We start from the raw sequence: 22,094 nt of genomic DNA, 5'->3' as shown, positions 1-22,094 counted from the left end.
GCCATTTACAGATTCGATCAAAACCAAGCATTAGTTGAAAGGGTCCTAAAATGTTCTACCTACAAAGCACAGATAAGACAAGAAAAAAAGATAGTTTTAATTTCTTATAGCCTATCTGAAAAGGACTTCTATGAATATTTCTTAGATGCCTCTAACATCAGTCTCATTTCCACTTGATTGTATATTCATGCATCTTTCCCGGTTTTGACCTTGAAATAATCACTTCATCTCCTACAAAGAAAACAATAAGAAAAAAGATTCATTTTATAACTGCACAGAAAAACAAACAGTGAATATAAATTTGTATTGCGAGTGTGAACATGAGTTTTCCGTCAGCTGCCAAGGATCCCTACAACACGCTGGGGTATATTTAAAACAAAGCCCAAGTTGCAAAATAATGACAAAGGAAGAACAAAAACAGCATCAACTCTGACAATTGATCTTGAGTGGAAACAAAATAAGAATTAACAAGGCTTTATTTATGCCACCAAATTGAAAACTTTATACCTGGGTAGTAATGTTCAGAATACTGCATGTGGAAAAAAAAACAAACAAACAAAATAATGTAGTGCAAGTTTTTACATAAAAGCAAGTAAAGATGGAATAGGAATTTCAATTGAATACAATTTCACAGATTCCTTTAAATGGGGTTGACCCCGGATCGGTCAGCCTTACAAGGCCACCTGAAGTAGTTGGCTCCATGTCCTGTGTGGAGACCAGGTGCCCATTGAATTCAGTGAGATCTGAGCTAGAGTACTTGCACCTGATCTACAGTCCTATGAAAAAGTTTGGGCACCCCTATTAATCTTAATCATTTTTAGTTCTAAATATTTTGGTGTTTATAACAGCCATTTCAGTTTGATATATCTAATAACTGATGGACACAGTAATATTTCAGGATTGAAATGAGGTTTATTGTACTAACAGAAAATGTGCAATATGCATTAAACCAAAATTTGACCGGTGCAAAAGTATGGGCACCTCAACAGAAAAGTGACATTAATATTTAGTAGATCCTCCTTTTGCAAAGATAACAGCCTCTAGTCGCTTCCTGTAGCTTTTAATCAGTTCCTGGATCCTGGATGAAGGTATTTTGGACAAACAATTCAAGTTCAGTTAAGTTAGATGGTCGCCGAGCATGGACAGCCCGCTTCCAATCATCCCACAGATGTTCAATGATATTCAGGTCTGGGGACTGGGATGGCCATTCCAGAACATTGTAATTGTTCCTCTGCATGAATGCCTGAGGATTTGGAGCGGTGTTTTGGATCATTGTCTTGCTGAAATATCCATCCCCGGCGTAACTTCAACTTCGTCACTGATTCTTGAACATTATTCTCAAGAATCTGCTGATACTGAGTGGAATCCATGCGACTCTCAACTTTAACAAGATTCCCGATGCCGGCATTGGCCACACAGCCCCAAAGCATGATGGAACCTCCACCAAATTTTACAGTGGGTAGCATGTGTTTTTCTTGGAATGCTGTTTCTTTTTGGACGCCATGCATAACGCCTTTTTTTATAACCAAACAACTCAATTTTTGTTTCCAAAATGAAGCTGCCTTGTCCAAATGTGCTTTTTCATACCTCAGGCAACTCTATTTGTGGCGTACGTGCAGAAACGGCTTCTTTCTCATCACTCTCCCATACAGCTTCTATTTGTGCAAAGTGCGCTGTATAGTTGACCGATGCACAGTGACACCATCTGCAGCAAGATGATGCTGCAGCTCTTTGGAGGTGGTCTGTGGATTGTCCTTGACTGTTCTCACCATTCTTCTTCTCTGCCTTTCTGATATTTTTCTTGGCCTGCCACTTCTGGGCTTAACAAGAACTGTCCCTGTGGTCTTCCATTTCCTTACTATGTTCCTCACAGTGAAAACTGACAGGTTAAATCTCTGAGACAACTTTTTGTATCCTTCCCCTGAACAACTATGTTGAACAATCTTTGTTTTCAGATCATTTGAGAGTTGTTTTGAGTAGCCCATGATGCCACTCTTCAGAGGAGATTCAAATAGGAGATCAACTTGCAATTGGCCACCTTAAATACCTTTTCTTATGATTGGATACATCTGGCTATGAAGTTCAAAGCTCACTGAGGTTACAAAACCAATTTTGTGCTTCAGTAAGTCAGTAAAAAGTAGTTAGGGGAATTCAAATCAATAAAATGATAAGGGTGCCCATACTTTTGCACCGGTCAAATTTTGGTTTAATGCATATTGCACATTTTCTGTTAGTACAATAAACCTCATTTCAATCCTGAAATATTACTGTGTCCATCAGTTATTAGATATATCAAACTGAAATGGCTGTTGCAAACACCAAAATATTTAGAACAAAAAATGATTAAGATTAATAGGGGTGCCCAAACTTTTTCATAGGACTGTATATACAAGGACTGAAGCTAACTGAACCACCCCGGTCTTATTTACAATATGGACTTTAGACGAAACCCTGTACACCAGATTCAAGTGGTCAATCAGTGGCCTCAGCAAAGGACATAGGATGGGGGCCATCAGCGGCCTAAGGAAAGATATGTGGGACATCACAGTGGGTGGAACTTCCAGCAAAACAAGGGCCCCTTCACACGGTGTATACACTGGCTGATTCGGAATGTGTAAACATTCCGAATCAGCAGCGTTTAAAACAGATCCCATTTATTTCTATGGGAGCTGGCATACGTGTGCTCCCCATAGAAATTAATGGAAAAAAGCAGCCCATTAATTTCTATGGGGAGCGCACGTATGCAATGGGATCTGTGTTAAGGAGGAGTGCTGTGCAGTTAAAGTGCATGGACCCCATTATAGTCTATGGGGTCTGTGCGCTTTAACTGCACAGCGCTTGCAGTTGCGCTGATAAAAAGTCAGCTCCCTCGTAACAGCAAGCTGCCAGCTCTCCCGACTAGCAAGGATGAGCATGCTGCAGAACCAGCATTGATTTGCCGCAGGCTCGTCCTTGCTAATCAGGAGAGCTGGCAGCTTGCTGTTACGAGCGAGCTTACTTTTTATCATAGGAATGAATAGACCAGTGTTGATTGGCCAGTGTACAGCATTTGGCCAATCAACGCTGGTTCTGCCAGAGGCTCGTCTGTGAGGAGGCGGAGTCTAAGATCGGACCACAGTAGTCTCCATTGTGGGACAATTTTAGACTCTGCCTCCTCACAGACGAGCCTCTGGCAGGACCAGCGTTGATTGGCCGAATGCTGTACACTGGCCAATCAACGCTGGTCTATTCATTCCTATGATAAAAAGTAAGCTCGCTCGTAACAGCAAGCTGCCAGCTCTCCTGATTAGCAAGGACGAGCCTGCGGCAAATCAATGCTGGTTCTGCAGCAGGCTCATCCTTGCTAGTCGGGAGAGCTGGCAGCTTGCGGTTACGAGGGAGCTTACTTTTTATCAGCGCAACTGCAAGCGCTGTGCAGTTAAAGCGCACAGACCCCATAGACTATAATGGAGTCCATGCACTTTAACTGCACAGCGCTCCTCCTTAACACTCTCCTCCAGCTACTCGTGGACTTGGAGTCTCTCCTTTAGTCGAATAGTGGTTTCCCTGAAACGAGCATTTTTTCCCATAGACTATAATGGGATTCGATATTCGATCGAGTAGTCGAGGATTGAGGCTCTACTTGAAACGAATATCGACTCTCAAATATTTCACTATTCGCTCATCTCTAGTAATCACAAAGGTGTAGCTTCTGAGTCTATGTCATCACTATCATATAGAGTATACGTACATTAAAATGGGGGTAAGGAACATGATAGTGCAGGAAAGGGGTCATGAATAGAGATGAGCGAGTACTATTCGAAACTCCAGTTTCGAATAGCACGCACCCATAGGAATGAATGGACATAGCCGGCACGCAGAGAGTTAAGCGGCCGACCGCCGGCAAAGTCTGCATGCCGGCCACTTCCATTCATTCCTATGGGTGCGTACTCACTCATCTCTAGTAATGAGATTAACTGAGCTGATATAAAAACTAATAATTTAAAAAGTTCTACATCTTTGCCATAAAATACTTGATTCTTCTTTGTGTGCTGGGACAAAGCTATTAATTCTGATAGTTGTGCATTTTGTACAATTGTATAGAGATGAGCGAACACTAAAATGTTCGAGGTTCGAAATTCGATTCGAACAGCCGCTCAATGTTCGTGTGTTCGAACGTGTTTCGAACCCCATTATAGTCTATGGGGAACAGATACTCGTTAAGGGGGAAACCCAAATCCGTGTCTGGAGGGTCACCAAGTCCACTATGACACCCCAGGAAATGATGCCAACACCTCTGGAATGACACTGGGACAGCAGGGGAAGCATGTCTGGGGGCATCTAACACACCAAAGACCCTCTATTACCCCAACATCACAGCCTAACAACTACACACTTTACACACTCAATACCACCTCTCTGACAGTAGGAAAACACCTTGAAACATGTGTATTTGGCACTTGCAGTGAGGAGAGCTTGTCACCAGCAGTGAATTTGGCCCTTGTAGTAAGTTGAGGTTGGCACCAACATTTGTTTTGAAAATCAGGGTGGATTGAGCCTCTAACCAGCAGAGTTTGGGCAAATTCATGGTGGAGGGAGCCTCTAAAAACCCCAGTTTGGACCAATTCATGGTGGAGGGAGCCTCTAACCAGCCCAGTTTGGGCAAATTCATGGTGGAGGGAGCCTCTAAAAAACCCAGTTTGGACCAATTCATGGTGGAGGGAGCCTCTAACCAGCCCAGTTTGGGCAAATTCATGGTGGAGGGAGCCTCTAACCAGCCCAGTTTGGACCAATTAATGGTGGAGGGAGCCTCTAACCAGCCCAGTTTGGACCAATTAATGGTGGAGGGAGCCTCTAACCACCCCAGTTTGGACCAATTCATGGTGGAGGGAGCCTCTAAACAGCCCAGTTTGGGCAAATTCATGGTGGAGGGAGCCTCTAAAAAACCCAGTTTGGACCAATTCATGGTGGAGGGAGCCTCTAACCAGCCCAGTTTGGACCAATTAATGGTGGAGGGAGCCTCTAAACAGCCAAGTTTGGACCAATTCATGGTGGAGGGAGCCTCTAAAAACCCCAGTTTGGACCAATTCATGGTGGAGGGAGCCTCTAACCAGCCCAGTTTGGGCAAATTCATGGTGGAGGGAGCCTCTAAACAGCCCAGTTTGGGCAAATTCATGGTGGAGGGAGCCTCTAACCAGCCCAGTTTGGACCAATTAATGGTGGAGGGAGCCTCTAACCAGCCCAGTTTGGACCAATTAATGGTGGAGGGAGCCTCTAACCACCCCAGTTTGGACCAATTCATGGTGGAGGGAGCCTCTAACCAGCCCAGTTTGGACCAATTCATGGTGGAGGGAGCCTCTAAAAAACCCAGTTTGGACCAATTCATGGTGGAGGGAGCCTCTAAACAGCCCAGTTTGGGCAAATTCATGGTGGAGGGAGCCTCTAAAAACCCCAGTTTGGACCAATTCATGGTGGAGGGAGCCTCTAACCAGCCCAGTTTGGGCAAATTCATGGTGGAGGGAGCCTCTAAAAAACCCAGTTTGGACCAATTCATGGTGGAGGGAGCCTCTAACCAGCCCAGTTTGGGCAAATTCATGGTGGAGGGAGCCTCTAACCAGCCCAGTTTGGACCAATTAATGGTGGAGGGAGCCTCTAACCAGCCCAGTTTGGACCAATTAATGGTGGAGGGAGCCTCTAACCACCCCAGTTTGGACCAATTCATGGTGGAGGGAGCCTCTAAACAGCCCAGTTTGGGCAAATTCATGGTGGAGGGAGCCTCTAAAAAACCCAGTTTGGACCAATTCATGGTGGAGGGAGCCTCTAACCAGCCCAGTTTGGACCAATTAATGGTGGAGGGAGCCTCTAAACAGCCAAGTTTGGACCAATTCATGGTGGAGGGAGCCTCTAAAAACCCCAGTTTGGACCAATTCATGGTGGAGGGAGCCTCTAACCAGCCCAGTTTGGGCAAATTCATGGTGGAGGGAGCCTCTAAACAGCCCAGTTTGGGCAAATTCATGGTGGAGGGAGCCTCTAACCAGCCCAGTTTGGACCAATTAATGGTGGAGGGAGCCTCTAACCAGCCCAGTTTGGACCAATTAATGGTGGAGGGAGCCTCTAACCAGCCCAGTTTGGACCAATTAATGGTGGAGGGAGCCTCTAACCACCCCAGTTTGGACCAATTCATGGTGGAGGGAGCCTCTAACCAGCCCAGTTTGGACCAATTCATGGTGGAGGGAGCCTCTAAAAAACCCAGTTTGGACCAATTCATGGTGGAGGGAGCCTCTAAACAGCCCAGTTTGGGCAAATTCATGGTGGAGGGAGCCTCTAAAAAACCCAGTTTGGACCAATTCATGGTGGAGGGAGCCTCTAACCAGCCCAGTTTGGACCAATTAATGGTGGAGGGAGCCTCTAAACAGCCAAGTTTGGACCAATTCATGGTGGAGGGAGCCTCTAAAAACCCCAGTTTGGACCAATTCATGGTGGAGGGAGCCTCTAACCAGCCCAGTTTGGACCAATTAATGGTGGAGGGAGCCTCTAACCAGCCCAGTTTGGACCAATTAATGGTGGAGGGAGCCTCTAACCACCCCAGTTTGGACCAATTCATGGTGGAGGGAGCCTCTAAACAGCCCAGTTTGGGCAAATTCATGGTGGAGGGAGCCTCTAAAAAACCCAGTTTGGACCAATTCATGGTGGAGGGAGCCTCTAACCAGCCCAGTTTGGACCAATTAATGGTGGAGGGAGCCTCTAAACAGCCAAGATTGGACCAATTCATGGTGGAGGGAGCCTCTAAAAACCCCAGTTTGGACCAATTCATGGTGGAGGGAGCCTCTAACCAGCCCAGTTTGGACCAATTAATGGTGGAGGGAGCCTCTAACCAGCCCAGTTTGGACCAATTAATGGTGGAGGGAGCCTCTAACCACCCCAGTTTGGACCAATTCATGGTGGAGGGAGCCTCTAAACAGCCAAGTTTGGACCAATTCATGGTGAAGGGAGCCTCTAAAAACCCGTTTGGACCAATTCATGGTGGAGGGAGCCTCTAACCAGCCCAGTTTGGGCAAATTCATGGTGGAGGGAGCCTCTAAACAGCCCAGTTTGGGCAAATTCATGGTGGAGGGAGCCTCTAACCAGCCCAGTTTGGACCAATTAATGGTGGAGGGAGCCTCTAACCAGCCCAGTTTGGACCAATTAATGGTGGAGGGAGCCTCTAACCACCCCAGTTTGGACCAATTCATGGTGGAGGGAGCCTCTAAACAGCCAAGTTTGGACCAATTCATGGTGGAGGGAGCCTCTAAAAACCCCAGTTTGGACCAATTCATGGTGGAGGGAGCCTCTAACCAGCCCAGTTTGGACCAATTAATGGTGGAGGGAGCCTCTAAACAGCCAAGTTTTGGGAAATTCATGGTGGAGGGAGCCTCTAACCACCCCAGTTTGGACCAATTCATGGTGGAGGGAGCCTCTAAACAGCCCAGTTTGGGCAAATTCATGGTGGAGGGAGCCTCTAAAAAACCCAGTTTGGACCAATTCATGGTGGAGGGAGCCTCTAACCAGCCCAGTTTGGACCAATTAATGGTGGAGGGAGCCTCTAAACAGCCAAGTTTGGACCAATTCATGGTGGAGGGAGCCTCTAAAAACCCCAGTTTGGACCAATTCATGGTGGAGGGAGCCTCTAACCAGCCCAGTTTGGGCAAATTCATGGTGGAGGGAGCCTCTAAACAGCCCAGTTTGGGCAAATTCATGGTGGAGGGAGCCTCTAACCAGCCCAGTTTGGACCAATTAATGGTGGAGGGAGCCTCTAACCAGCCCAGTTTGGACCAATTAATGGTGGAGGGAGCCTCTAACCACCCCAGTTTGGACCAATTCATGGTGGAGGGAGCCTCTAACCAGCCCAGTTTGGACCAATTCATGGTGGAGGGAGCCTCTAAAAAACCCAGTTTGGACCAATTCATGGTGGAGGGAGCCTCTAAACAGCCCAGTTTGGGCAAATTCATGGTGGAGGGAGCCTCTAAAAACCCCAGTTTGGACCAATTCATGGTGGAGGGAGCCTCTAACCAGCCCAGTTTGGGCAAATTCATGGTGGAGGGAGCCTCTAAAAAACCCAGTTTGGACCAATTCATGGTGGAGGGAGCCTCTAACCAGCCCAGTTTGGGCAAATTCATGGTGGAGGGAGCCTCTAACCAGCCCAGTTTGGACCAATTAATGGTGGAGGGAGCCTCTAACCAGCCCAGTTTGGACCAATTAATGGTGGAGGGAGCCTCTAACCACCCCAGTTTGGACCAATTCATGGTGGAGGGAGCCTCTAAACAGCCCAGTTTGGGCAAATTCATGGTGGAGGGAGCCTCTAAAAAACCCAGTTTGGACCAATTCATGGTGGAGGGAGCCTCTAACCAGCCCAGTTTGGACCAATTAATGGTGGAGGGAGCCTCTAAACAGCCAAGTTTGGACCAATTCATGGTGGAGGGAGGCTCTAAAAACCCCAGTTTGGACCAATTCATGGTGGAGGGAGCCTCTAACCAGCCCAGTTTGGGCAAATTCATGGTGGAGGGAGCCTCTAAACAGCCCAGTTTGGGCAAATTCATGGTGGAGGGAGCCTCTAACCAGCCCAGTTTGGACCAATTAATGGTGGAGGGAGCCTCTAACCAGCCCAGTTTGGACCAATTAATGGTGGAGGGAGCCTCTAACCAGCCCAGTTTGGACCAATTAATGGTGGAGGGAGCCTCTAACCACCCCAGTTTGGACCAATTCATGGTGGAGGGAGCCTCTAACCAGCCCAGTTTGGACCAATTCATGGTGGAGGGAGCCTCTAAAAAACCCAGTTTGGACCAATTCATGGTGGAGGGAGCCTCTAAACAGCCCAGTTTGGGCAAATTCATGGTGGAGGGAGCCTCTAAAAAACCCAGTTTGGACCAATTCATGGTGGAGGGAGCCTCTAACCAGCCCAGTTTGGACCAATTAATGGTGGAGGGAGCCTCTAACCAGCCCAGTTTGGACCAATTAATGGTGGAGGGAGCCTCTAACCACCCCAGTTTGGACCAATTCATGGTGGAGGGAGCCTCTAAACAGCCCAGTTTGGGCAAATTCATGGTGGAGGGAGCCTCTAAAAAACCCAGTTTGGACCAATTCATGGTGGAGGGAGCCTCTAACCAGCCCAGTTTGGACCAATTAATGGTGGAGGGAGCCTCTAAACAGCCAAGTTTGGACCAATTCATGGTGGAGGGAGCCTCTAAAAACCCCAGTTTGGACCAATTCATGGTGGAGGGAGCCTCTAACCAGCCCAGTTTGGACCAATTAATGGTGGAGGGAGCCTCTAACCAGCCCAGTTTGGACCAATTAATGGTGGAGGGAGCCTCTAACCACCCCAGTTTGGACCAATTCATGGTGGAGGGAGCCTCTAAACAGCCAAGTTTGGACCAATTCATGGTGAAGGGAGCCTCTAAAAACCCGTTTGGACCAATTCATGGTGGAGGGAGCCTCTAACCAGCCCAGTTTGGGCAAATTCATGGTGGAGGGAGCCTCTAAACAGCCCAGTTTGGGCAAATTCATGGTGGAGGGAGCCTCTAACCAGCCCAGTTTGGACCAATTAATGGTGGAGGGAGCCTCTAACCAGCCCAGTTTGGACCAATTAATGGTGGAGGGAGCCTCTAACCACCCCAGTTTGGACCAATTCATGGTGGAGGGAGCCTCTAAACAGCCAAGTTTGGACCAATTCATGGTGGAGGGAGCCTCTAAAAACCCCAGTTTGGACCAATTCATGGTGGAGGGAGCCTCTAACCAGCCCAGTTTGGACCAATTAATGGTGGAGGGAGCCTCTAAACAGCCAAGTTTTGGGAAATTCATGGTGGAGGGAGCCTCTAAACAGCCCAGTTTGGGCAAATTCATGGTGGAGGGAGCCTCTAACCAGCCCAGTTTGGACCAATTAATGGTGGAGGGAGCCTCTATCCACCCCAGTTTGGACCAATTCATGGTGGAGGGAGCCTCTAACCAGCCCAGTTTGGACCAATTCATGGTGGAGGGAGCCTCTAAAAAACCCAGTTTGGACCAATTCATGGTGGAGGGAGCCTCTAAACAGCCCAGTTTGGGCAAATTCATGGTGGAGGGAGCCTCTAAAAACCCCAGTTTGGACCAATTCATGGTGGAGGGAGCCTCTAACCAGCCCAGTTTGGGCAAATTCATGGTGGAGGGAGCCTCTAAAAAACCCAGTTTGGACCAATTCATGGTGGAGGGAGCCTCTAACCAGCCCAGTTTGGGCAAATTCATGGTGGAGGGAGCCTCTAACCAGCCCAGTTTGGACCAATTAATGGTGGAGGGAGCCTCTAACCAGCCCAGTTTGGACCAATTAATGGTGGAGGGAGCCTCTAACCACCCCAGTTTGGACCAATTCATGGTGGAGGGAGCCTCTAAACAGCCCAGTTTGGGCAAATTCATGGTGGAGGGAGCCTCTAAAAAACCCAGTTTGGACCAATTCATGGTGGAGGGAGCCTCTAACCAGCCCAGTTTGGACCAATTAATGGTGGAGGGAGCCTCTAAACAGCCAAGTTTGGACCAATTCATGGTGGAGGGAGCCTCTAAAAACCCCAGTTTGGACCAATTCATGGTGGAGGGAGCCTCTAACCAGCCCAGTTTGGGCAAATTCATGGTGGAGGGAGCCTCTAAACAGCCCAGTTTGGGCAAATTCATGGTGGAGGGAGCCTCTAACCAGCCCAGTTTGGACCAATTAATGGTGGAGGGAGCCTCTAACCAGCCCAGTTTGGACCAATTAATGGTGGAGGGAGCCTCTAACCAGCCCAGTTTGGACCAATTAATGGTGGAGGGAGCCTCTAACCACCCCAGTTTGGACCAATTCATGGTGGAGGGAGCCTCTAACCAGCCCAGTTTGGACCAATTCATGGTGGAGGGAGCCTCTAAAAAACCCAGTTTGGACCAATTCATGGTGGAGGGAGCCTCTAAACAGCCCAGTTTGGGCAAATTCATGGTGGAGGGAGCCTCTAAAAAACCCAGTTTGGACCAATTCATGGTGGAGGGAGCCTCTAACCAGCCCAGTTTGGACCAATTAATGGTGGAGGGAGCCTCTAAACAGCCAAGTTTGGACCAATTCATGGTGGAGGGAGCCTCTAAAAACCCCAGTTTGGACCAATTCATGGTGGAGGGAGCCTCTAACCAGCCCAGTTTGGACCAATTAATGGTGGAGGGAGCCTCTAACCAGCCCAGTTTGGACCAATTAATGGTGGAGGGAGCCTCTAACCACCCCAGTTTGGACCAATTCATGGTGGAGGGAGCCTCTAAACAGCCCAGTTTGGGCAAATTCATGGTGGAGGGAGCCTCTAAAAAACCCAGTTTGGACCAATTCATGGTGGAGGGAGCCTCTAACCAGCCCAGTTTGGACCAATTAATGGTGGAGGGAGCCTCTAAACAGCCAAGATTGGACCAATTCATGGTGGAGGGAGCCTCTAAAAACCCCAGTTTGGACCAATTCATGGTGGAGGGAGCCTCTAACCAGCCCAGTTTGGACCAATTAATGGTGGAGGGAGCCTCTAACCAGCCCAGTTTGGACCAATTAATGGTGGAGGGAGCCTCTAACCACCCCAGTTTGGACCAATTCATGGTGGAGGGAGCCTCTAAACAGCCAAGTTTGGACCAATTCATGGTGAAGGGAGCCTCTAAAAACCCGTTTGGACCAATTCATGGTGGAGGGAGCCTCTAACCAGCCCAGTTTGGGCAAATTCATGGTGGAGGGAGCCTCTAAACAGCCCAGTTTGGGCAAATTCATGGTGGAGGGAGCCTCTAACCAGCCCAGTTTGGACCAATTAATGGTGGAGGGAGCCTCTAACCAGCCCAGTTTGGACCAATTAATGGTGGAGGGAGCCTCTAACCACCCCAGTTTGGACCAATTCATGGTGGAGGGAGCCTCTAAACAGCCAAGTTTGGACCAATTCATGGTGGAGGGAGCCTCTAAAAACCCCAGTTTGGACCAATTCATGGTGGAGGGAGCCTCTAACCAGCCCAGTTTGGACCAATTAATGGTGGAGGGAGCCTCTAAACAGCCAAGTTTTGGGAAATTCATGGTGGAGGGAGCCTCTAACCACCCCAGTTTGGACCAATTCATGGTGGAGGGAGCCTCTAAACAGCCCAGTTTGGGCAAATTCATGGTGGAGGGAGCCTCTAAAAAACCCAGTTTGGACCAATTCATGGTGGAGGGAGCCTCTAACCAGCCCAGTTTGGACCAATTAATGGTGGAGGGAGCCTCTAAACAGCCAAGTTTGGACCAATTCATGGTGGAGGGAGCCTCTAAAAACCCCAGTTTGGACCAATTCATGGTGGAGGGAGCCTCTAACCAGCCCAGTTTGGGCAAATTCATGGTGGAGGGAGCCTCTAAACAGCCCAGTTTGGGCAAATTCATGGTGGAGGGAGCCTCTAACCAGCCCAGTTTGGACCAATTAATGGTGGAGGGAGCCTCTAACCAGCCCAGTTTGGACCAATTAATGGTGGAGGGAGCCTCTAACCACCCCAGTTTGGACCAATTCATGGTGGAGGGAGCCTCTAACCAGCCCAGTTTGGACCAATTCATGGTGGAGGGAGCCTCTAAAAAACCCAGTTTGGACCAATTCATGGTGGAGGGAGCCTCTAAACAGCCCAGTTTGGGCAAATTCATGGTGGAGGGAGCCTCTAAAAACCCCAGTTTGGACCAATTCATGGTGGAGGGAGCCTCTAACCAGCCCAGTTTGGGCAAATTCATGGTGGAGGGAGCCTCTAAAAAACCCAGTTTGGACCAATTCATGGTGGAGGGAGCCTCTAACCAGCCCAGTTTGGGCAAATTCATGGTGGAGGGAGCCTCTAACCAGCCCAGTTTGGACCAATTAATGGTGGAGGGAGCCTCTAACCAGCCCAGTTTGGACCAATTAATGGTGGAGGGAGCCTCTAACCACCCCAGTTTGGACCAATTCATGGTGGAGGGAGCCTCTAAACAGCCCAGTTTGGGCAAATTCATGGTGGAGGGAGCCTCTAAAAAACCCAGTTTGGACCAATTCATGGTGGAGGGAGCCTCTAACCAGCCCAGTTTGGACCAATTAATGGTGGAGGGAGCCTCTAAACAGCCAAGTTTGGACCAATTCATGGTGGAGGGAGGCTCTAAAAACCCCAGTTTGGACCAATTCATGGTGGAGGGAGCCTCTAACCAGCCCAGTTTGGGCAAATTCATGGTGGAGGGAGCCTCTAAACAGCCCAGTTTGGGCAAATTCATGGTGGAGGGAGCCTCTAACCAGCCCAGTTTGGACCAATTAATGGTGGAGGGAGCCTCTAACCAGCCCAGTTTGGACCAATTAATGGTGGAGGGAGCCTCTAACCAGCCCAGTTTGGACCAATTAATGGTGGAGGGAGCCTCTAACCACCCCAGTTTGGACCAATTCATGGTGGAGGGAGCCTCTAACCAGCCCAGTTTGGACCAATTCATGGTGGAGGGAGCCTCTAAAAAACCCAGTTTGGACCAATTCATGGTGGAGGGAGCCTCTAAACAGCCCAGTTTGGGCAAATTCATGGTGGAGGGAGCCTCTAAAAAACCCAGTTTGGACCAATTCATGGTGGAGGGAGCCTCTAACCAGCCCAGTTTGGACCAATTAATGGTGGAGGGAGCCTCTAAACAGCCAAGTTTGGACCAATTCATGGTGGAGGGAGCCTCTAAAAACCCCAGTTTGGACCAATTCATGGTGGAGGGAGCCTCTAACCAGCCCAGTTTGGACCAATTAATGGTGGAGGGAGCCTCTAACCAGCCCAGTTTGGACCAATTAATGGTGGAGGGAGCCTCTAACCACCCCAGTTTGGACCAATTCATGGTGGAGGGAGCCTCTAAACAGCCCAGTTTGGGCAAATTCATGGTGGAGGGAGCCTCTAAAAAACCCAGTTTGGACCAATTCATGGTGGAGGGAGCCTCTAACCAGCCCAGTTTGGACCAATTAATGGTGGAGGGAGCCTCTAAACAGCCAAGTTTGGACCAATTCATGGTGGAGGGAGCCTCTAAAAACCCCAGTTTGGACCAATTCATGGTGGAGGGAGCCTCTAACCAGCCCAGTTTGGACCAATTAATGGTGGAGGGAGCCTCTAACCAGCCCAGTTTGGACCAATTAATGGTGGAGGGAGCCTCTAACCACCCCAGTTTGGACCAATTCATGGTGGAGGGAGCCTCTAAACAGCCAAGTTTGGACCAATTCATGGTGAAGGGAGCCTCTAAAAACCCGTTTGGACCAATTCATGGTGGAGGGAGCCTCTAACCAGCCCAGTTTGGGCAAATTCATGGTGGAGGGAGCCTCTAAACAGCCCAGTTTGGGCAAATTCATGGTGGAGGGAGCCTCTAACCAGCCCAGTTTGGACCAATTAATGGTGGAGGGAGCCTCTAACCAGCCCAGTTTGGACCAATTAATGGTGGAGGGAGCCTCTAACCACCCCAGTTTGGACCAATTCATGGTGGAGGGAGCCTCTAAACAGCCAAGTTTGGACCAATTCATGGTGGAGGGAGCCTCTAAAAACCCCAGTTTGGACCAATTCATGGTGGAGGGAGCCTCTAACCAGCCCAGTTTGGACCAATTAATGGTGGAGGGAGCCTCTAAACAGCCAAGTTTTGGGAAATTCATGGTGGAGGGAGCCTCTAACCAGCCCAGTTTGGACCAATTCATGGTGGAGGGAGCCTCTAAACAGCCCAGTTTGGGCAAATTCATGGTGGAGGGAGCCTCTAAAAAACCCAGTTTGGACCAATTCATGGTGGAGGGAGCCTCTAACCAGCCCAGTTTGGACCAATTAATGGTGGAGGGAGCCTCTAAACAGCCAAGTTTGGACCAATTCATGGTGGAGGGAGCCTCTAAAAACCCCAGTTTGGACCAATTCATGGTGGAGGGAGCCTCTAACCAGCCCAGTTTGGGCAAATTCATGGTGGAGGGAGCCTCTAAACAGCCCAGTTTGGGCAAATTCATGGTGGAGGGAGCCTCTAACCAGCCCAGTTTGGACCAATTAATGGTGGAGGGAGCCTCTAACCAGCCCAGTTTGGACCAATTAATGGTGGAGGGAGCCTCTAACCAGCCCAGTTTGGACCAATTAATGGTGGAGGGAGCCTCTAACCACCCCAGTTTGGATCAATTCATGGTGGAGGGAGCCTCTAACCAGCCCAGTTTGGACCAATTCATGGTGGAGGGAGCCTCTAAAAAACCCAGTTTGGACCAATTCATGGTGGAGGGAGCCTCTAAACAGCCCAGTTTGGGCAAATTCATGGTGGAGGGAGCCTCTAAACAGCCCAGTTTGGGCAAATTCATGGTGGAGGGAGCCTCTAACCAGCCCAGTTTGGACCAATTAATGGTGGAGGGAGCCTCTAACCAGCCCAGTTTGGACCAATTCATGGTGGAGGGAGCCTCTAAACAGCCCAGTTTTGGCAAATTCATGGTGGAAGGAGCCTCTAACCAGCAGAGTTGTGGGAAAGCAGGGTGGAGGGAGCCTCTAACCAGCAGAGTTGGTGGAAATCAGGGTGGAGGGAGCCTCTAACCAGCAGAGTTGGGGGAAATCATGTTGGAGGGAGCCTAGTATTAGCAGAATTGTGCAACGCTTATGGTGGATGAGTATGAGGATGCGGAGGAATTGGAGAGGTTGAGTACAGACATGGAGTTTCATGTTGGGGTGCTTTACACAGGTGGGCACAAAAATGAAGGCTCTATCCAGTGGTGGTTCATTTTTATCAAAGTGAGCCGGTCGGCACTCTCAGCTGACAGACGGGTGCGCTTGTCAGTGATGATGCCACCGGCTGCACTGAACACCCTCTCAGATAGGACGCTGGCGGCAGGACAGGACAGCACCTCCAAGGCATATAGGGCAAGTTCAAGCCACAGGTCCAACTTCGACACCCAATACGTGTAGGGCGCAGAGGGGTCGGAGAGGACAGGGCTGTGGTCGGAAAGGTATTCCCGCAACATGCGCCTATACTTCTCACGCCTGGTGACACTAGGACCCTCCGTGGCGGCACTTTGGCGAGGGGGTGCCATCAAGGTGTCCCAGACCTTAGACAGTGTGCCCCTCGTTTGTGTGGACCGGTGAGAACTTGGTTGCCTACTGGAGGAACTGCCCTCCCTGCCGCCAACGTCACATGCTGGAAACATCTCCATCATATTCTGCACCAATTGCCTGTGGCAAGCATTGATGCGATTGGCCCTCCCCTCTACCGGAATAAAAGACGAGATGTTGTTTTTATACCGGGGGTCAAGGATAGCAAAGATCCAGTACTGGTTGTCCTCCATGATTTTGACAATACGCTTGTCGGTTGTAAAGCACCCCAACATGAACTCAGCCATGTCTGCCACAGTGTTAGTTGGCATGACTCCTCTGGCCCCACCGGAAAGTTCAATCTCCATTTCCTCCTCATCCTCCATGTCTACCCATCCGCGCTGCAACAATGGGACGATTCGAAGTTGCCCGGAAGCCTCCTGTATCACCATCACATCATCGGACAACTCTTCTTCCTCCTCCTCCTCCTCCTCCTCCTCCATTAAACGCAGTGAAGCGGACAGATGTGTGGACCTACTCTCCAGCTGTGACGGATCGGATGCTATCCCTAACTCCTCTGTGTGATCTGAGTTATCCCTGATGTCAATCAGGGATTCTCTCAGAACACACAAGAGCGGGATTGTAAGGCTCACCATCGCATCCTCAGAGCTCACCCTCCTTGTGGACTCCTCAAAGACCCGTAGGATGTCACAAAGGTCTCTCATCCATGGCCACTCATGGATGTGAAACTGAGGCAGCTGACTTTGTGGCACCCTAGGGTTTTGTAGCTGGTATTCCATCAAAGGTCTCTGCTGCTCAACCACTCTATTCAACATCTGAAACGTTGAGTTCCAGCGTGTGGGGACGTCGCACAAAAGCCGGTGTTGTGGCACATGCAGGCGTTGCTGGAGAGATTTTAAGCTAGCAGCGGCTACTGTCGACTTGCGAAAGTGGGCGCACATGCGCCGCACTTTCACCAGTAGCTCTGGAACATTGGGGTAGCTCTTTAGGAAACGTTGCACCACTAGGTTGAAGACGTGGGCCAGGCATGGAACATGTTGGAGTCCGGCAAGCTCCAGAGCTGCTACCAGGTTCCGGCCGTTATCACAAACGACCATGCCTGGGCCCAGGTGCAGCGGCTCAAACCATATTGCCGTCTCATCGAGGAGGGCATCCCTCACCTCGGAGGCAGTGTGCTGTCTGTCCCCCAAGCTGATCAGCTTCAGCACAGCCTGCTGACGTCTACCAACGCCAGTGCTGCAACGTTTCCAACTCGTAGCTGGGGTCAATCTAACAGCGGAGGAGGAGGCGGTGGCGGAGGAGGAGGCGGTGGCGGAGGAGGAGGCGGTAGAGGAGGAGGAGGAGGGGGGTGTTCTTCTCGTGTCCCTGCCAGGAATGTTAGGCGGGGAGACGAGGTACACCGGGCCAGTTTGGGAAGCAGTCCCAGCCTCAACTACATTCACCCAGTGTGCCGTCAGTGAAATGTAGCGTCCCTGTCCGCATGCACTTGTCCACGCGTCGGTGGTCAAGTGGACCTTTGTGCAAAGCGCGGAACTAAGGGCCCGCCTGATGTTGAGTGACACGTGCTGGTGCAAGGCGGGGACGGCACACCGGGAGAAGTAGTGACGGCTAGGGACGGCATAGCGAGGTGCCGCAGTTGCCATCAGGTCCAGGAAGGCGGGAGTTTCAACAAGCCGGAACGCCAACATCTCCTGGGCCAGCAGTTTAGCGATGTTGGCGTTCAAGGCTTGCGCGTGTGGGTGGTTAGCAGTGTATTTCTGCCGCCGCTCCAATGTCTGAGAGATGGTGGGTTGTTGTAAAGAAACGCCTGATGGTGCCTTTGATGGTGCAGGAGAAGGAGATAAGACAGGACCAGGGGAGGATGAGGTAGAAGTCAACAAAGTGGCGGAGGCAGATGAAGTGGTGTCCTGGCTCGTCCTCTGGAGTGCATCGCCAGCACAGTCAGCAGTGGCAGTGGCAGAGGCAGAGGCAGTGGCAGAGGCAGTGGCAGTGGCGTGAACGGCAGGCTGCCTTTGTCCTGCCGTTGCTGCCTGCCACTGATTCCAGTGCTTGGATTCCAAATGACGGCGCATTGAAGTGGTGGACAGGTTGCTCTTCTCAGAGCCCCTAATCAATTTCGAGAGGCAAATTGTGCAGACAACACTATATCTGTCCTCGGCGCATTCCTTGAAAAAACTCCACACCTTCGAGAAACGTGCCCTCGAGGTGGGAGTTTTTCGGGGCTGGGTACGAACTGGAACATCTTGGGAGATTCCGGGTGTGGCCTGGCTTCGCCTAAACTGCTGACCTCTGCCTCTGCCTCTAGCTACCCTTTTTGGTGCTGCACCTGCCTCAACATCCACACTACTTTCCCCGCTTGACATCCCCCCTGTCCAGGTCGGGTCAGTGTCCTCATCATCCACCACTTCCTCTTCCAACTCCTGTCTCATCTCCTCCTCCCGCACAATGCGCCGGTCAACTGGATGCCCTGACGGCAACTGCGTCACATCATCGTCGATGAGGGTGGGTTGCTGGTCATCCACCACCAAATCGAACGGAGATGGAGGAGACTCTAGTGTTTGAGCATCTGGACACAGATGCTCCTCTGTTAGGTTCGTGGAATCGTGACGTGGAGAGGCAGGTTGAGGGACAATGAAAGGAGCGGAGAACAGCTCTGGGGAGCAGGGACAGTTTGGGTTATTGTTCTGTAAAGCTTCGGAATTTTGGGAGGAAGGAAGACAAGACTGTTGGGTAATAGGAGGAGAGGAGGCAGAGTCTGACTGGCTGCTGGACAATGTGCTGTAAGCGTTCTCTGACAGCCATTGCAAGACCTGTTCCTGGTTCTCGGGCCTACTAAGGTTTGTACCCTGCAGTTTAGTTAATGTGGCAAGCAACCCTGGCACTGTGGAGTGGCGCAATGCTTGCTGCCCCACAGGAGTAGGCACGGGACGCCCTGTGGCTTCACTGCTACCTTGCTCCCCAGAACCATTCCCCCGACCTCGCCCACGGCCTCGTCCACGTCCCTTTCCGGGAGCCTTGCGCATTTTGAATTCCTAGTTAGAAATTGGCACTGTATACCAGTAGTAAAAATTGTGGGTGCACGTAACCCCAATATATTCTTTGAATTCCCAGTCAGACACTGGCACTATATGGCAGTAGCAAGAAATGAGGGTATTTGTATTCCCAATATACTCTTTAAATTCCCAGTCAGACAATGGCACTGTATACCAGTAGTAAAAATTGTGGGTGCACGTAACCCCAATATATTCTTTGAATTCCCAGTCAGAAACTGGCACTATATGGCAGTAGCAAGAAATGAGGGTATTTGTATTCCCAATATACTCTTTGAATTCCCAGTCAGACAATGGCACTGTATACCAGTAGTAAAAATTGTGGGTGCACGTAACCCCAATATATTCTTTGAATTACCAGTCAGAAACTGGCACTATATGGCAGTAGCAAGAAATGAGGGTATTTATAACCCCAATATATTCTTTGAATTCCCAGTCAGACAATGGCACTGTATACCAGTAGTAAAAATTGTGGGTGCACGTAACCCCAATATATTCTTTGAATTCCCAGTCAGAAACTGGCACTATATGGCAGTAGCAAGAAATGAGGGTATTTGTATTCCCAATATACTCTTTGAATTCCCAGTCAGACAATGGCACTGTATACCAGTAGTAAAAATTGTGGGTGCACGTAACCCCAATATATTCTTTGAATTACCAGTCAGAAACTGGCACTATATGGCAGTAGCAAGAAATGAGGGTATTTATAACCCCAATATATTCTTTGAATTCCCAGTCAGACAATGGCACTGTATACCAGTAGTAAAAATTGTGGGTGCACGTAACCCCAATATATTCTTTGAATTCCCAGTCAGAAACTGGCACTATATGGCAGTAGCAAGAAATGAGGGTATTTGTATTCCCAATATACTCTTTGAATTCCCAGTCAGACAATGGCACTGTATACCAGTAGTAAAAATTGTGGGTGCACGTAACCCCAATATATTCTTTGAATTACCAGTCAGAAACTGGCACTATATGGCAGTAGCAAGAAATGAGGGTATTTATAACCCCAATATATTCTTTGAATTCCCAGTCAGACAATGGCACTGTATACCAGTAGTAAAAATTGTGGGTGCACGTAACCCCAATATATTCTTTGAATTCCCAGTCAGAAACTGGCACTATATGGCAGTAGCAAGAAATGAGGGTATTTGTATTCCCAATATACTCTTTGAATTCCCAGTCAGACAATGGCACTGTATACCAGTAGTAAAAATTGTGGGTGCACGTAACCCCAATATATTCTTTGAATTACCAGTCAGAAACTGGCACTATATGGCAGTAGCAAGAAATGAGGGTATTTATAACCCCAATATATTCTTTGAATTCCCAGTCAGACAATGGCACTGTATACCAGTAGTAAAAATTGTGGGTGCACGTAACCCCAATATATTCTTTGAATTCCCAGTCAGAAACTGGCACTATATGGCAGTAGCAAGAAATGAGGGTATTTGTATTCCCAATATACTCTTTGAATTCCCAGTCAGACAATGGCACTGTATACCAGTAGTAAAAATTGTGGGTGCACGTAACCCCAATATATTCTTTGAATTACCAGTCAGAAACTGGCACTATATGGCAGTAGCAAGAAATGAGGGTATTTATAACCCCAATATATTCTTTGAATTCCCAGTCAGACAATGGCACTGTATACCAGTAGTAAAAATTGTGGGTGCACGTAACCCCAATATATTCTTTGAATTCCCAGTCAGAAACTGGCACTATATGGCAGTAGCAAGAAATGAGGGTATTTGTATTCCCAATATACTCTTTGAATTCCCAGTCAGACAATGGCACTGTATACCAGTAGTAAAAATTGTGGGTGCACGTAACCCCAATATATTCTTTGAATTCCCAGTCAGAAACTGGCACTATATGGCAGTAGCAAGAAATGAGGGTATTTGTATTCCCAATATACTCTTTGAATTCCCAGTCAGACAATGGCACTGTATACCAGTAGTAAAAATTGTGGGTGCACGTAACCCCAATATATTCTTTGAATTACCAGTCAGAAACTGGCACTATATGGCAGTAGCAAGAAATGAGGGTATTTATAACCCCAATATATTCTTTGAATTCCCAGTCAGACAATGGCACTGTATACCAGTAGTAAAAATTGTGGGTGCACGTAACCCCAATATATTCTTTGAATTCCCAGTCAGAAACTGGCACTATATGGCAGTAGCAAGAAATGAGGGTATTTGTATTCCCAATATACTCTTTGAATTCCCAGTCAGACAATGGCACTGTATACCAGTAGTAAAAATTGTGGGTGCACGTAACCCCAATATATTCTTTGAATTACCAGTCAGAAACTGGCACTATATGGCAGTAGCAAGAAATGAGGGTATTTATAACCCCAATATATTCTTTGAATTCCCAGTCAGACAATGGCACTGTATACCAGTAGTAAAAATTGTGGGTGCACGTAACCCCAATATATTCTTTGAATTACCAGTCAGAAACTGGCACTATATGGCAGTAGCAAGAAATGAGGGTATTTGTATTCCCAATATACTCTTTGAATTCCCAGTCAGACAATGGCACTGTATACCAGTAGTAAAAATTGTGGGTGCACGTAACCCCAATATATTCTTTGAATTACCAGTCAGAAACTGGCACTATATGGCAGTAGCAAGAAATGAGGGTATTTATAACCCCAATATATTCTTTGAATTCCCAGTCAGACAATGGCACTGTATACCAGTAGTAAAAATTGTGGGTGCACGTAACCCCAATATATTCTTTGAATTCCCAGTCAGACACTGGCACTATATGGCAGTAGCAAGAAATGAGGGTATTTGTATTCCCAATATATTCTTTGAATTCCCAGTCAGACAATGGCACTGTATACCAGTAGTAAAAATTGTGGGTGCACGTAACCCCAATATATTCTTTGAATTCCCAGTCAGACACTGGCACTATATGGCAGTAGCAAGAAATGAGGGTATTTGTATTCCCAATATATTCTTTGAATTCCCAGTCAGACAATGGCACTGTATACCAGTAGTAAAAATTGTGGGTGCACGTAAC

General features: G+C 48.6%; 1 protein-coding gene across 1 annotated transcript in view; it reads left to right on the top strand.

Annotated features, from left to right (window-relative positions):
• Positions 1–22,094, top strand: part of TAFA3 (TAFA chemokine like family member 3) — a 374,342-nt gene that overhangs the window by 153,397 nt on the left and 198,851 nt on the right. The gene's annotated exons all lie outside the window — the stretch shown is intronic.

The sequence above is a fragment of the Leptodactylus fuscus genome, chromosome 2 (genome assembly GCF_031893055.1).
Source record: "Leptodactylus fuscus isolate aLepFus1 chromosome 2, aLepFus1.hap2, whole genome shotgun sequence".
NCBI classification, from domain to species: domain Eukaryota; kingdom Metazoa; phylum Chordata; class Amphibia; order Anura; family Leptodactylidae; genus Leptodactylus; species Leptodactylus fuscus.
This window is presented reverse-complemented; position numbering and strand designations above follow the sequence as displayed.